Below are 16,763 nucleotides of genomic sequence, written 5' to 3' on the forward strand. Positions count from 1 at the left end.
TCGTGCTGACGGAACTCTTCCCCGACACTTTGCTGGATTGGAGTCCGGGGATCGTCATCGAGCTGAACGTGTGCTAAAACTCGGAGGTGTCGTAGTTTCGGTGCTTGATCGGTCGGGCCGTGAAGACGTACGACTACATCAACCAAACGCTTCCGTTGTCGATCTACAAGGGTACGTAGATCACACTCTCCCCCTCTCGTTGCTATGCATCACCATGATCTTGCGTGTGCGTAGGAATTTTTTTTGATTTTACTACGTTCCCCAATAGTGAGAGCACAATGACTAATAGCAGCAATGTAGTAAGGATCAGGTAGGAAGATATTATGAAGCCAAACAGAACAAGCAGTCACTCAGTGAAGACAAAAGATAGTGCAATCATACAATGACTTCACAAGGACCAACAGTAAGTAAAGGGAAGGAAGGGATGAAACCAGTGAGTCGTTGAAGACAATGATTTGTTGGACCAGTTCCAGTTGTTGTGACAACTGTACGTCTGGTTAGGGCGGCTAGGTATTTAAACCTTAGGACACACAGTCTCGGACACCCAGTCCTGAACACGCAGCTCAGGACACCCAGTCCTCACCGTATTCCCCTTGAGCTAAGGTCACACAGACCTCGCCCAATCACTCTGGTAAGTCTTCAAGGTAGACTCCCAAACCTTCGCAGACTTCATTCACCGGCAATCCACAATGTCTCTTGGATGCTCAGAACACGACGCCTAACCGGCTGGAGGATTCACAGTCCTCAAGTGTAATAAGTCTTTAGATCACACAAATAAGAAGACTTAAGTGATGCCTAACACTCTTTGGCTCTGGGTGGTTAGGGCTTTATCCTCGCAAGGAATTCTCTCTCAAAGGCTTTGAGGTGGGTTGCTCTCAAACGACAAAAGCCGTACTCTAACTCTGAGCAGCCAACCGTTTATGGTTGTAGGGGGTGGGCTATTTATAGCCACTAGGCAACCCGACCTGATTTGTCCGAAATGACCCTTGGTCACTAAGGAACTGACACGTGTTCCAACGGTCAGATTTCAAACTCACGCGGCAGCTTTACTTGGGCTACAAGCAAAGCTGACTTGTCCGACTCTGGACAAGTTTCGCTCTCATAGTCTTCACTCGAAGACATAGGTTTTGGTTAAGCATCACTTCAGTCATTCTGACTGGTTCACTTGGACCCCACTTAACAGTACGGTGGTTCCTATGACTCAACAAAGAAGAAACAGAACTACAAAAGATCTAGGTCTTCGAGCTCCATAGGCTTCATGCGATGTCTTCTCTTGTCATAGTCTTCAATGAGAATATCTTCATATACCACCTTTGACATCAATGTCTTCATACATTTTTAGGGGTCATCTCTGGTAGGAAAACCGAATCAATGAGGGACTTCTACCTGTGTTATCCTGCAATTCTCACAAACACATCAGTCCCTCAACTAGGTTTGTCGTCAATACTCCAAAACCAACTAGGGGTGGCACTAGATGCACTTACAATCTCCCCCTTTTTGGTGATTGATGACAAACTAGTTGAAGTTTTCAACGGGGAATATAATATGTAAAATTGTAAAGAATAAGGAATTGTCTTCACAAGTCGCAAGGGCTCCCCCTGAAGATGTGCATATAAGTAATTTGCTTTGGAATGCAAATGCACATGGCAGGTTGTGCTTGTGGAGATCCTCTTTAACTTATGATGACAATCCACTATGCATGTGAAGGTATGTGAAGATGATGACATGCATAATGGAAAATGGACGTCTGCAAAATGATCTAAGTGCGGAATTTATCGTCGCACATGCGGAATTTATCATCGCATCACAAAGTAGCAAATAAGTGGCAGACGACCATCGAGTTTAAGTGTTACAACTCAAAGAACCAAATGTATCAAAACGAGAGTTGTAAACATGAAGCAAAATATAAAGCACCCGCCCATATGAACCCGCTTGAAGACTATCAAACTCATATAATTCTCCCCCTTTTGTCAGTAAGGACCAAAAAGGTTTGAAGACATAGAGCATCTACTCGTTCCCATGAAGAGTAGGTGAAGCAGCAGGGTCGTCGGTGGTGTTCGACGGTGTAGAAGAGCTTGGAGCAGTGTCGAAGCATGCTGAAGGAGGTGGCGGTGAAGTGGCATCGTCTTCATCCTCGATCACTGTGGCATTCACAGTTGCAGCAGAGGAAGAGAACTCAGAGTCTTCAAGAGATGGAGTTCATCGCAGCACTGCCCTTCGAGAAGGTGTGGAGTCAAACTTGAAGCGTTCAGAGAAGCCATTCTTTTGAAGATCATCTTCAGAGCACATTAGCGTCAGCCCTTTCCAGGTGCGTCGAGAGGTTTCGTGTGCAACAAAGGCATTCTTGGTGGCAAGATTGCGAATGCGGATAACATCCACCAAGAGGCTTTGCATTTGGCGCTTCAGCCAGTCATGATGCCTATCATATTTCTGATGAAGAGCCACAAGAAGCTCTCGGTCATTAAGAACACGAGTGCGCTTCTTCGGTCGTTGGGCAGTTGTGCTATCGGTGGCTTCAGTGAGAGCAGGATGTGGTGCACGTGTAGTGCCAGCCAAAGGATACACACGAGTGACTGCTTCAACTCCTTCAATGTTCTGAGAAAAACTTTGATGCTCTGCATTCTGAAGACTTAGAGGTTCCTTGGTAGGCTCAGGATAAATGGCTTCAACAGACATATCCACATCAGGCAGAAAGATCCGATAATTGCGAGTAGATGGCTGATATGAGATACCAGAGTGGAGTTTAATCAGCCGCATTATCCATGGAGCATAGAACTTCAAGCCAAAAAGATCAGAGCCTGATGCAGCAAGTTGGCGGATGAAGAAGTCCTGTGCATTGAAGCATTTGCCATGAAGAATATAGAAGACCAAGGTCTTCATTGCACCTTCCAGCTTGGCATGTGGAGAATGTCCTTTGATGGGCCAGAGAGTTCTAAATAGTCCTGAGCAGATACTCAAGGTCTTCAACAAGGAACTCCTTGGGATATGCAGCATCTTGGGGCAATGGCTTCATCATGCTGAGCATCTGACTCATGTTAGGTTCAGGCTTCTGAAAGATGCTCTCCACAGCTTCACTGTGAAGCTGACAGCCAGTTTCGTAGAGATCGCCAGGAGTGGGTAGACCAGTGAGCTCAATGATGTCAAAGGCTTTGGCTTCGTGATGAACGTTTCCTGTCATCCACTCCAGGACCCAAGTCTTCGGATCTCTGTTGTACCCGCGGATGTGAAGTGCGGCATAGAATTGGAGCAGCAACTCTTCATTCCAATGCTCTTGGTCGGTGACGAACGGCAGCAGTCCAACCTCTTTTGAAGCAATCCAGAGCTTCTTCCAGACAGGGCAGACCAGCTATTGCTTCAATGTCAAGACGCTTGTGTGGGAAGATGCGACCTTGATTGTATAGAATGCAGGAGTAATAGCTTCGCTGCGGATAGCTCCAAAACCGATCAGATGATATTCTTTCCCTTGAGTAGGGGTTCCTGGAGCTATTGAAGAAAGTGTTGTCTGCTCTGAAGCCATTGACATTGAAGGATCCAGGTGCTGATGCAGGACCTGGAAACCTGGGCAATCTTGGGATTGGCTTCTGTACCTAAGGCATGTGCTCAACATGATAGTCGAACTGAGGACCAGCAGCAGGCGCAGGAACAGAAGCAGTGGGATCAGTGGCTTCGCTGACTTCTGGTGCTTGGGTTGGTGAAGGCTCCACATTAGCTTCAGCCATGACAGCGTCGGTGGCTTCATTGGTGTTGGTGGTGGCAGCCTCAAGATTTTCAACCTCCACTTGATGAGCTGGAGGGTCGGTCACAGTCACGTTCTCCTCGAGAATAGCTTCTTGGTGGGACAGGGGAGTAGCAGCTTTTGGGGTTTATTCTTCATCGGTTGATGCAGGCGGAATGTCTTCAGCAACTTTAGCTTCAGACTCAGAGATTGGAGGCCTTGGTCCTTTGCGAAGCCTGCGTAACACTGGCGACGCCTGTGGAGTTGGAGTTGGCTGGCCCTCAAAGTCTTCTTCCTCTTGTGCTTGTGGGCGATCAGCCCATGATGCATCCTGAGCAATTGGCGTCAAAGGACGACCAATGCTGATGAGCTCGCTGTGCGTTAGCACAGGCGATGATACTTGTTGGTGCTCGAGCTGAGGAAGAACTGCATCATCTTCAACATGGTCATGGTGACCAATGTCTTCAGCAGCGATGGGATCAGTTGCTGAAAAGTCTTTAGCTTCATGAGCCTCTGTGAAAGCAGGCTCATGGACAGTCAGTTGACGTTCTTGAGGTTCAGCGTCAGGGCGAACCATGGAGATGGGTTCAACAATCAAGGGCTCTGTGGGAGCAGCCTGTTCCTTCTTGGTCTTCCGCTTCTTCTTGGAGGGGGCAGTAGTAGAGGCTTCAGGATGTTTCCTCTTCCTTGCTTCAGCCTCAGCAGTCCTCGTCTTCTTCAGCTCTGAAGCGGTTGACCGGGCCTTTGGCTTCGAGCTAGTCATGCTAGTTGGGAGGACAATGGGATCTGCTTCCTGCCTTGGTGCGTTGGGTTCAGCCACAGCGGGCTTCTTCTTCTGCTTAGCAGCCATCCTAGGATCAATGCCCGGACGCCCAAGGGCCTTGCGCTTCTCAGCCTCATTATAGCTTTGCACACACTTGTCAGCCAGGCTCTTCATGCTCTTCCGAGAACCCTGAGCTTCTGCGCGTTTCTTGGGAAAGGCTTCTTTGAGCTCGTGCAACATAATCTTGAAGTTTTTCACCTCTTGTACACTGAGCTTGGCCATATGCTTCTTGAACTAAGCCTTTTCATAGTCAATCTTTTGCTTCAGTTCGACGATGCGCTGGGCAAGAGCTAGCTCTGAAGCAATGGCGCCATGGAAGGCGACACTAAGGCCAATGGGTAGTTGCAGATCTTGGAAGCTGATGTTGGGCGTGTCAAACCACTCATCAATGAAGTTGTGGATGATTGTCACGTCAAAGAGAGACAGATCATTGAATATTTCTGCTTCTTCTTTGCTCTTGATGAGTTGCTCAAGAGCGTCATCTGCAAGATCTTCATCACTGGATAGATCAATGGCATCGTTTCATAGAATGGCAGCAGCTGTCAGTTCTTGGACAGTGTGTGGCAGAGGCATCTTGACCTTCTGGGGCTTGGAGATGCGTGACAAATCTTCAGACTGCACACTGTCATCAGGAGGTGCAGTGGCCAAGGGCTTCGCCTGTGAGATTTTTGGTGCAGAGGCAGGCTTGGAAACTTTTGGCTGCTTCAGTTTCTTTGGCTTCGGCGCTGCAGGCGCTTCATCTGAGTCAGCGTCATCTGCAGGCTCATTTACAGCAGTCCCTTGAACCATGATATGGGTGATGAGACCTTCAAGGTTGTAGAAGGGCCCAAGAGGATTGGGTTCAGCTTCGCGAGTTCCATCGGCACGGGGAGCAGAGGGACCAGGTTTGAAGTCTAATCCCAAAGACTTCTTGTTCTGCTTCGCTGAGTTCTTGGCAAACTGGAAATTGCGCTTGAACAGATTGTCGTCACGGCACCATAGTAGTGACGATGGGTGTGCATCTGCAGGCTGTGGCCCACGGACCATGCAGGGATAGAAGCCTTGTTCAATGGCTTCTTCTCTGGACCTGGGTTGAAGATTCTTGTATAGGATGTCTCCCCATGGTCGCTTGATGGCGTTTTTCTCAGCATATTCTTGGGTCACAAACCGGTATTTGAACCATTGTTCTGCCCAATATCTTCGAATCCACTGGATTCGGGTCTTGCGCTGATTATAATCCTCTTCAGGATCTGTCTTGTAAAGTTCTGAGAGGTCATCAGGCAGATCTCTTGATGTTCCGCCACGACGCTGTCTGCCTCCCTTCCTTGCAGATTTCTCTAAAGCCATGAATTTAAAACTGAAAGGCTTCAATACGTTCAAAGGCTTCAAAGGTTTTCGCTTGCTGGACAAACAGGAACTGGCTTCGGGAGAATTTATATGATACTGTAAGTATTCTGCAAATGAATGCAGACTATGAGAACCAAGGGATTCTCCCATGGACATGTACCTGTGACAGCATTAAGGTGCGAGGGAAGGGGAAGAGGTCATATGCATTCTCAGAAGATTTTGAAGATAAATCAGTTTAGAAGACATTGACCTCATCGTGCGAAGACATTCACTCATAGATAAGGAGTTGGTTCCAGATTTGTACGAATCCAGAGATCAGTACAAGTGAGGAATCTAACTACTTTGTGAAGCATAAGTGAATATACTAGGCATGTTATGGGATGCAGTATGAGATCCAACTTGTGTGAATAGAAACTGCTTGTGATAGAAAATGACAAAGCTATAGGATCAAGGGGGCCGTTAAAAGGAAGTTTTATTTACCACACGAAGAACTACTAGAAGGAGTGGAAGAGGAGGCCGAGCAGTTCGATCTTCCGTGCCCTAACTTGGTGACGGAGGACACCTACGGCGACGGCGGAGAGGACAATGTCTGCGGTCGGCATGAAGACGGCGTCGGAGAGGTTGCGGCAGCGAAGCGCTTCGTCGCCGGCGTCGTCGAGGGCTAGCGGTGGCGCTAGGGTTCGTGCGAGAGTGGAAGAAGAGATAATGACTGTTGTGAGGCGTGTATTTATAGGTACAGGGGCGGCACTGTGTTATTACACAGGTGCCCCTGGCGATTCACATCTGAGAGACACGTGGCCGTCATGCAGCATATCTGGGGTTGTTCCACGTCCCACGCACGCCTGGATTGTTGGGTGGTCATTCCCACTTCTCCGGGTTTCAGGTGAAGGAATGAGCATTGAAAATGGACTTAATGTTTGTCTCTGTATCTTCTACTGACAAGGACACAGAGAAGACATTTAACAGTTTCAATAGAATGCATATGACTTGGAGAGATAGAGTTTGAGATAGAAAGCATAGAGAGGTTAGGGTCCGATCACATTCACTCAGTTCAAAAGATTCAACAAGAAGACATAGCTATAAGTGAATGCTGTAGAGGACAGAACACTAGTATATATATATATATTCAACATAGTGAAGATAATCATGAAGATATGTTGAAATTGAAGCCAAACCAAATGTGAAGACATAGCAAATGTAACGCCACGAGTGAAACACTTCGAGCAGAACCTTTGGTGGTGGCGTTACCCACAGTATAGGAAGTATTAGACCCAGACATGGCGCACAATTATCGTGGCGCTCCGAAGTGAAATTCCACATTAATGTATTCACACTTAGAATGTATGTCTTCATTGATTGAAGATATACTTTACTTCATGTGTTGCACATCTAAGTCATCAATATGCATAAGTGTTAGGATGTGTGCCTGATCATAGGACATTTGAGGATTCCAAGATATTTAGCTCACACCGTAACTTGCAAAATCTCTTCTCATCCAAGGGCTTGGTGAAGATATCTGCCAATTGCTCTTCAGTGTTGACGTGTATGATATCAATATCTTCCTTCACAACATGATCTCTGAGAAAGTGATGACGAATTTCAATGTGCTTTGTCTTCGAGTGCTGAACTGGGTTGTTGGCAATCTTGATGGCACTTTCGTTGTCGCAGTAGAGTGGCACTTGCCTTAGATGAATGCCATAGTCCTTGAGTGTTTGCTTCATCCACAAAAGCTGAGCGCAGCAAGATCCAGCAGCAATGTATTCAGATTTAGCAGTGGAGAGAGATACACAGTTCTGCTTCTTTGAAGACCAACATACAAGTGATCGTCCCAGAAAATGACATGTGCCTGATGTAGACTTGAGATCCACTTTGTCACCAGCATAATCAGCATCCGAGAATCCAACCAGATCAAACTCTGAGCCCTTTGGATACCATAATCCTAGAGTTGGGGTGTGAGCCAAATATCGAAGAATTCGCTTCACAGCTAGGTGATGCTACTCCTTTGGTGCCGCTTGAAATCGAGCACACATGCAAACACTAAGCATAATATCTGGCCTAGATGCACATAGATAAAGTAAAGAACCAATCATGGAGCGGTATACCTTTTGATCGAACTCTTTACCATTGTCGTCGGGACCCAGATGATGTTTGGCTGGCATTGGCGTCGTGAAGCCTTTGCAGTCTTGCATACCGAACTTCTTCAGGCAATCTTTGAGATACTTCTCTTGAGATATGAAGATGTCGTTACGTTGTTGTCGTATTTGAAGACCGAGGAAGAACTTCAGCTCTCCCATCGTGGACATCTGATATTGCTCTTGCATCATATATCCAAACTCTTCACTGTACTTCTGATTGGTGCAGTCGAACATGATGTCATCCACATATATTTGGCACACAAACAATTCACCATCATATGTCTTCGTGAAGAGAGTGGGGTCGAGGGAACCAGGTATGAAGCCTTTGCTCTTGAGGAAGTATTTGAGTGTGTCATACCAAGCCCGAGGGGCTTGTTTGAGGCCATACAGTGCCTTGTTGAGCTTGTATACCATATCAGGATGTTTCGGATCTTCAAAGCCAGGCGGTTGTGCAACATACACTTCTTCTTCAATCTTGCCATTGAGAAAGGCGCTCTTCACATCCATTTGATATAGAAGTATGTTATGATGATTTGCATAGGCCAGCAGTATGCGTATGGCTTCAAGTCGAGCCACAGGAGCAAATGTTTCATCGAAGTCAATGCCTTCCACTTGAGTATATCCTTGAGCAACGAGACGAGCTTTGTTTCTAACAACTTGACCATGCTCGTCTTGCTTGTTGCGGTATATCCATTTGGTGCCTATTATATTGTGCTTCCGAGGATCAGGACGCTTAACCAGTTCCCATACATTATTCAGCTCAAATTGTTGAAGCTCTTCTTGCATAGCTTGAATCCATTCAGGTTCCATGAAGGCTTCTTCAACTTTCTTGGGTTCTGTTATTGAGATGAATGCGAAGTGCCCACAGAAATTTGCTAGCTGAGTTGCCCTTGAATGAGTGAGGCGACCAGGTGCATTGATGCTATCAATTATTCTCTCAATATGCACTTCATTGGCAACACAAGGATGTATAGGGCGAAGATTTTGCTCTTGTTGATCATTGTCATTGTTAGTGGGATTGTCTTCAGGCTGAGCATTGTCTTCAGGTTGATCAGGTGCGGAGATGATAAGTTCCTCTTCAGGTTGAGCTTCAGAGGGTATGATTTCTCCAGTTCCCATTAGCTTGATTGATTCGCTGGATGGAACTTCATCTAGCACATTTGGCAGGTGCTCTCTTTGTGAACCGTTAGTCTCATCAAACCGCACATCCACTGTTTCAACCACTTTATAATGAAAGATATTGAAGACTCTGTAGGAGTGCGAATCCTTTCCATATCCAAGCATAAAACCCTCATGTGCTTTTGGTGCAAATTTTGAAGTGTGATGTGGATCCTTGATCCAGCACCTGGCTCCAAATACTCTGAAGTAACTGACATTTGGCTTCTTGCCAGTAAGGAGCTCATAAGATGTCTTGTTCAGAAGCTTGTGAAGATAAACATGATTGATTATATGGCATGCAGTATCAATGGCTTCAGGCTAGAATTTTCTTGGAGTCTTGTATTCATCAAGCATCGTTCGGGCCATCTCAATGAGTGTTCTGTTCTTGCGTTCAACGACGCCATTCTGCTGTGGCGTGTACGAAGCTGAGAATTCATGTGTGATGCCCAAAGTATCAAGATATGTATCAAGACCAGTGTTCTTGAATTCAGTGCCATTGTCACTTCTGATGTGCTTTATCTTGGCGCCATAGTTGTTCATTGCTCGATTGGCGAAGCGTCTGAAGACATCCTGCACTTCAGTCTTGTAGAGGATTATGTGCACCCAAGTATATCTAGAATAATCATCAACAATGACAAAGCCATAGAGACAAGTAGTAGTAGTAGTAAGAGTTGAGTAATGAGTAGGACCGAAAAGATCCATGTGGAGCAGTTCGAAGGGTCGAGTAGTTGTCATGATTGTCTTCGAGGGATGTTTGGCCCTCGTCATCTTTCCTGCTTCACAGGCACCGCATAAGTGATCTTTCTTGAAGTTGACGCCCTTGATGCCTATGATATGCTTCTTCTTTGCAAGGGTGTGGAGGTTCCTCATGCCAGCATGCCCTAGCCTCCGATGCCAGAGCCAGCATTCTGAAGCTTTTGCTAGAAGACATACGGCAAGCTGTGGTCCTGCTGAGAAATCTACCACGTACAAATCATCTTTCCGATACCCTTCAAACACTAGAGACTTGTCAGATTCCATTAGAACAAGGCAGCGATATTTTCGAAACATTACGATCATGTTCAAATCGCAAAGCATTGAGACAGACATTAAGTTGAAGCCAAGGGATTCAACAAGCATGACTTTATCCATGTGTTGATCCTTTGAGATTGCAACTCTACCTAGACCCAATACCTTACTTTTACCAGTGTCAGCAAATGTGATGTGACTCTTGTCGGATGGACGTAAGGTTGAGTCCATAAGAAGGCTTCTTTTGCCAGTCATGTGATTGGTACACCCACTATCAATACTCCATTCTGAAGACACTGGTGTCGTACCCTACAGTGCAGTTAGGGGGATAGGCTTCATGAAGAGAATTGTGAAGCAAAAACATTTGACGAACCAGTGGGTTATGAAAGCTTAGATCTAGATTAGGACTAATAGGGAGAGTAGCAAGCGATTCAGGAACGAAGTACATAGTAAGACCATTCGGGCATTTGATCTTGCGCCCTACATGATGTTTAAGGTCCCCAGCAATAGTGTCAGACGATTTTGGTTTTCTGCTGGAGACCTTTCCCTGCAAAAGAGAGTTAAGCTTTCTTAGCCACCCACATCTTCAAGGGTGGCTTAGAAGCAATAAGTCTAAGTGCAGCATCTGAGAACTTTGGCTTTGGAGCCCTAGCAAAAAGTCTTGCAGGCGGACAATAGTACTCATAAGAATAAGCAGAATAGTTTTTGGTCTTATGAACATGGCGGTTCGATGAACCGCGCTCATATTCATAGGCCTGAGTATGGTTTCCCTGCAAAACATTTGCGTTAGTGCGACTCAGGAGAGTCCTCTGTCTGTATGAAGCCTTTGGACCGTATGAAGCCTGTGGTCTGGGGTTTGTCTTCTTCACCTGTGGTGTCATGATGACATTCACAGGAAGATTTTCCACATACCTTTTCGGCACCCAAATCTTCTTCATAGGCGGTCCATTCCTGCAGTTAGTACCAATGTACCTGGCAAACACTTCACCATTCTGATACTTAAACAGTTTATAGTTTGCATCAAAGGATTCATTAATGACAATGGGATTAGCACAAGTGAAGCCAGATAGATTTGATGGATCCGCTGAAGGTTCCTTTGCAGCAACCCATGTGGTTTTGGGGTACTGCTCAGGTTTCCAGTAAGAGCCATCAACATTCATTTTCCTTACGAACCCAACACCCTCTTTCCTAGGGTTTCGGTTCAGGATCTGCCTTTTGAGGACATCACATAGTGTCTGATGCCCTTTGAGACTTTTGTACATCCCTGTTTCGAGCAATGTCTTCAACCTAGCATTCTCATCAGCAATAGCAGTGGTATCCTCAGCAGAGGGGTTAGTTACCACATCAACAGTTGAAGATATTGCAACAGTAGCAGCAGTAGAACATTCAGCAACAGAAGTAGCATTATCACGCTCAATGCATTTAAGACATGGTGGTTCAAATCCTTCCTGAGCGGAGCTGATCTGTTCGGCGCGAAGTGACTCGTTTTCCTTTTGAAGATCTTCATGAGCCGCTCTTAATTTCTCAAGGTCTTGCTTCCTTTGAAGATAATCATAGGAAAGCTTTTCATGAGTTGTTGAGAGCGTTCCATGACGACTTTCAAGTTACTCATACTTAACGTGAAGATTTTTTATGTCTTCAATTAAGGACTCAGATCGAGTCATTTTAGCGCCTAACAGATCATCGCTTTTGTCTAACAGTTTTTGAATATGTTCCATAGCTTTCTATTGTTCAGTTGAAATTTTAGCAAGTGTTTTGTAGCTGGGTTTTGAACCACAATCAGAGTCATCTTCACTGGATGTTTGATAGTGAGTAGTGCGTGTGTTTACCTTGGCACCGCGTGCCCTGAAGCAGTAGGTAGGAGCGGAGTAGTCCTTGTCATTTGCATCTGTGTCGGTGATGGAGTCATTGTCTTCAGTGTTGAAGATGGACTTGGCAACGTATGCTGTAGCCAGACTAGCAACGCCAGAATCGGACTCCTCCTCAGACTCCACCTCCGCCTCCTCAGAAGCGGACTCCTCCTCTGAATCCATTTCCTTGCCAACAAACGCACGTGCCTTGCCAGATGAGCTCTTCTTGTGTGATGAAGACTTTGAGGAAGACTTGGAAGAAGACTTTGAGTATTTCTTCTTCTTCTTATCGTCAGAGTCATATTCCTTGCTCTTGTTCTTCTTTTTGTTCTCATTTTCCCACTGCGGACACTCAGAGATGAAGTGCCCAGGTTTCTTGCACTTGTGACATGTTTTCTTCTTATAGTCATGAGCAGAAACTTCATCATTCCTTGAGCTTGATCGTGAGGACTTTCTGAAACCTTTCTTCTTGGTGAATTTTTGGAACTTCTTCACAAGCATAGCAAGTTCCCTTCCAATGTCTTCAGGATAATCAGAACCGCTGTCAGATTCTTCTTCGGATGAGGAGACAACTTTTGCCTTCAAGGCACGAGTTCGCCCATAGTTTGGACCGTAGATATCTCTTTTCTCAGACAGCTGAAACTCATGTGTGTTGAGCCTCTCAAGTATGTCAGACGGATCGAGTGTCTTGAAATCAGGACGTTCTTGAATCATCAGGGCTAGGGTGTCAAACAAACTGTCAAGTGATCTCAGTAGTGTCTTGATGATTTCATGCTTGGTGATCTCAGTAGCGCCAAGGGCTTGAAGCTCATTTGTGATGTCAGTGAGTCGATCAAAGATGAGCTGGACATTCTCATTGTCATTTCTCTTGAAGCGGTTGAAGAGGTTGCGAAGGACACTGATTCTCTGATCTCTCTGGGTTGAGACGCCTTCGTTGACCTTGGAGAGCCAGTCCCAGACTAGCTTAGATATTTCCAAAGCACTCACGCGGCCATACTGTCCTTTGGTCAGATGACCACAGATGATATTCTTGGCAGTAGAGTCCAGTTGAATGAACTTCTTGACATCAGCAGTAGTGACACCTTCTCCAGCCTTGGGAACGCCGTTCTTGATGACATACCATAGGTCAACGTGAATGGCTTCAAGATGCATGCGCATCTTATTCTTCCAGTAGGGATATTCAGTTCCATCGAAGACGGGGCACACAGCGGAGACTTTAATTATCCCTGCAGTCGACATAACTAAAACTCCAGGTGGTTAAACCGAATCACACAGAACAAGGGAGTACCTTGCTCTGATACCAATTGAAAGTGTGTTGTATCGACTAGAGGGGGGGGGGTGAATAGACGATTTTTATGAAAGTCTTCAAAACGTGAAAGTTTCGAAGACAAACGATAGAAATAAACCTATTACCATGCAGCGGAAGGTAGACTACACTAGGCAAACCATAGTCAAGTATTCAATGAAGTGAGAGCACAATGACTAATAGCAGCAATGTAGTAAGGATCAGGTAGGAAGATATTATGAAGCCAAACAGAACAAGCAGTCACTCAGTGAAGACAAAAGATAGTGCAATCATACAATGACTTCACAAGGACCAACAGTAAGTAAAGGGAAGGGAGGGATGAAACCAGTGAGTCGTTGAAGACAATGATTTGTTGGACCAGTTCCAGTTGCTGTGACAACTGTACGTCTGGTTAGGGCGGCTAGGTATTTAAACCTTAGGACACACAGTCCCGGACACCCAGTCCTGAACACGCAGCTCAGGACACCCAATCCTCACCGTATTCCCCTTGAGCTAAGGTCACACAGACCTCGCCCAATCACTCTGGTAAGTCTTCAAGGTAGACTCCCAAACCTTCACAGACTTTGTTCACCGACAATCCACAATGTCTCTTGGATGCTCAGAACGCGATGCCTAACCGGCTGGAGGATTCACAGTCCTCAAGTGTAATAAGTCTTCAGATCACACAGACAAGAAGACTTAAGTGATGCCTAACACTCTTTGGCTCTGGGTGGTTAGGGCTTTATCCTTGCAAGGAATTCTCTCTCAAAGGCTTCGAGGTGGGTTGCTCTCAAACGACAAAAGCCGTACTCTAACTCTGAGCAGCCAACCGTTTATGGTTGTAGGGGGTGGGCTATTTATAGCCACTAGGCAACCTGACCTGATTTGTCCGAAATGACCCTTGGTCACTAAGGAACTGACACGTGTTCCAACGGTCAGATTTCAAACTCACGCGACAGCTTTACTTGGGCTACAAGCAAAGCTGACTTGTCCGACTCTAGACAAGTTTCGCTCTCATAGTCTTCACTCGAAGACATAGGTTTTGGTTAAGCATCACTTCAGTCATTCTGACTGGTTCACTTGGACCCCACTTAACAGTACGGTGGTTCCTATGACTCAACAAAGAAGAAACATAACTACAAAAGATCTAGGTCTTCGAGCTCCATAGGCTTCATGCGATGTCTTCTCTTGTCATAGTCTTCAATGAGAATATCTTCATATACCACCTTTGACATCAATGTCTTCATACATTTTTAGGGGTCATCTCTGGTAGGAAAACTGAATCAATGAGGGACTTCTACCTGTGTTATCCTGCAATTCTCACAAACACATCAGTCCCTCAACTAGGTTTGTTGTCAATACTCCAAAACCAACTAGGGGTGGAACTAGATGCACTTACAGTATGGGGTCCTCCTGTCATAGTCAAAAAACAAAATTTAAAAAATGTCTGTGCTCTTATCTTCAACATCCCGCCAGACGAGGGCCTGCGCCCGAGATGCCTCGCGCCGTCATTGCCAGGCCGACGGTTTGGAGCAGGAGGAGAGGGGTCAGCCCATCAGGTGCCCTTAGGGGCAAACCTCTCTTCCTCTCCCCTGTCTGCTCCAAGATGTAGGAGTGTCGATGCTCGCCGCCAGAGCTAGGCGCTCTCACCAGTAAGACCTACCATCGCATCGATTCACGTGACCACTGTCGCAATGCTATCGCCGGCCGCCGCTCGCACCTCCATGTTTCTACGCAGGCAGTCGCATCGCCACCTCGCATCACGCATCTCCCGCGGCGAGGTCGGGATAGAGACCGCCGCTTGTCCCGCCCCAGGCCGAGGCAGAGGTCGCCTGTCGTGGTTTTGTCACGGTAGATATCCTCAAAAAAGGACTTAGTCGTGAGGCCATCGCAGCTAGGTAGTAGCTCGAACGGGGTTGATTGAAATCGAGAGACACGAGTTTACCCAGGTTTAGCTCCTCAAGATGGAGGTAAAAGCCTACTTCCTGCATGATTAATTATTGCTTGAGATCTCAATTACAAGTGTGCGACTTTGGCTAACTCGAGAGCTTGTAACTTAGTCCTCTATGTCCTAGGGGCTCCCCTTTATATAACAAGTGAGTCCCCTGATTTACAATTGACTCCGGGTCATAGTACAACCCGTTTCTTAGTCTATTTCCTACTTATCTTGTTCCTCGCGTAAGGGAGATTTCTTTGTAACGCCCCGAGACCGATGTGCCAGGTGTCCTCCAGTTATTCGCTGTTGTTGCCTTGTCATTACTTGCGTGTCATGCATTGCATATCATGTCATCATGTGCATTTCATTTGCATACATGTTCGTCTCATGCATCCGAGCATTTTCCCCTTTGTCTGTTTTGCAATCCGGCGCTCCTATGTCACTCGGTGTCCCTTTCTACCTCTTTTCGTGTGCGGACGTTAAACGTTTTCGGATTGGACCAATACTTGTCATGCGGCCTTGGTTTACTACCGATAGACCGCCTGTCAAGTTTCGTGCCATTTGGACTTCGTTTGATACTCCAACGGTTAACCGAGGGACCGAAAAGGCCGCGTGTGTGTTGCAGCCCAACACCCTTCCATTTTGGCCCAAAAACCCCTCCATCATCTCGGTCGTTCGATCACGATCGTGTGGCCAAAAACCACACCTCATTTGGACTCTCCTAGCTCCTCCTGCCTATAAAAAGGTCTCTTCCCCGAAAATCCCGGGTCATTCGCACCCTAACCCTAGCTTCCCGCACATCCGCCACGCCGGACACATCCGGTCCCACCGGACGAAGCCGCCGCCGCCGCCCCGCGCCAATAGCACGCCGCCACGTGGCACTCGGCGCCCACCGCCGCCGCGGCCCGCACGGGCCCGAGGCCGGCCCTCCCGCGCCGCGCCCCGCGCCGCCCGCACTCCGCCCGATGCCGCCCTTCGCCGCCATCGCGTCGCTGATCGGCAGCCGCGCCTCCCGCGCCGGCCGGAGTTGCTCAATGCCGGCCCCGCCCATCGCCGCCTTGGCGCACCAGCACCACCGTGCCGCCTTTCTCCTCCACCGCCCTGCCTCATCCGGCGACGCCCGAGTCCCCTCACCTCCTCCTCCGACGATCCCATGACGGCCAGCTCCGGCGAGCTCGAGGTCAACCTCGGTTCGAGCGCCGTCCGGATCAGGATCCGCAGCTACAGTGAAACCCTAGACCGGGTTGACTTTTCCCTCTCGCTCTTTATTTTTTTGCATTCTTCCACATGTCATAACTCTGCATCCGTAACTCCGATTCGTGCGTGTAGCATATCAAAATGTTCGTCTCGATGAGTACATCATTTCATCTCATTGCATCATTTTCATTTGAGCTCATCCTGATGCCCGAAATGCTGTTGGAAGAGGGCTATGTGATGATTATGTCAGATCTGTTTCAGCAAATGGCCTTTTGTCATTTTTGCCATGATTAATGTGTGCATGCTATGACCCTGAGCTCTACATGTGTT

Source organism: Triticum urartu, chromosome 6 (genome assembly GCF_003073215.2).
Source record: "Triticum urartu cultivar G1812 chromosome 6, Tu2.1, whole genome shotgun sequence".
NCBI lineage: Eukaryota > Viridiplantae > Streptophyta > Magnoliopsida > Poales > Poaceae > Triticum > Triticum urartu.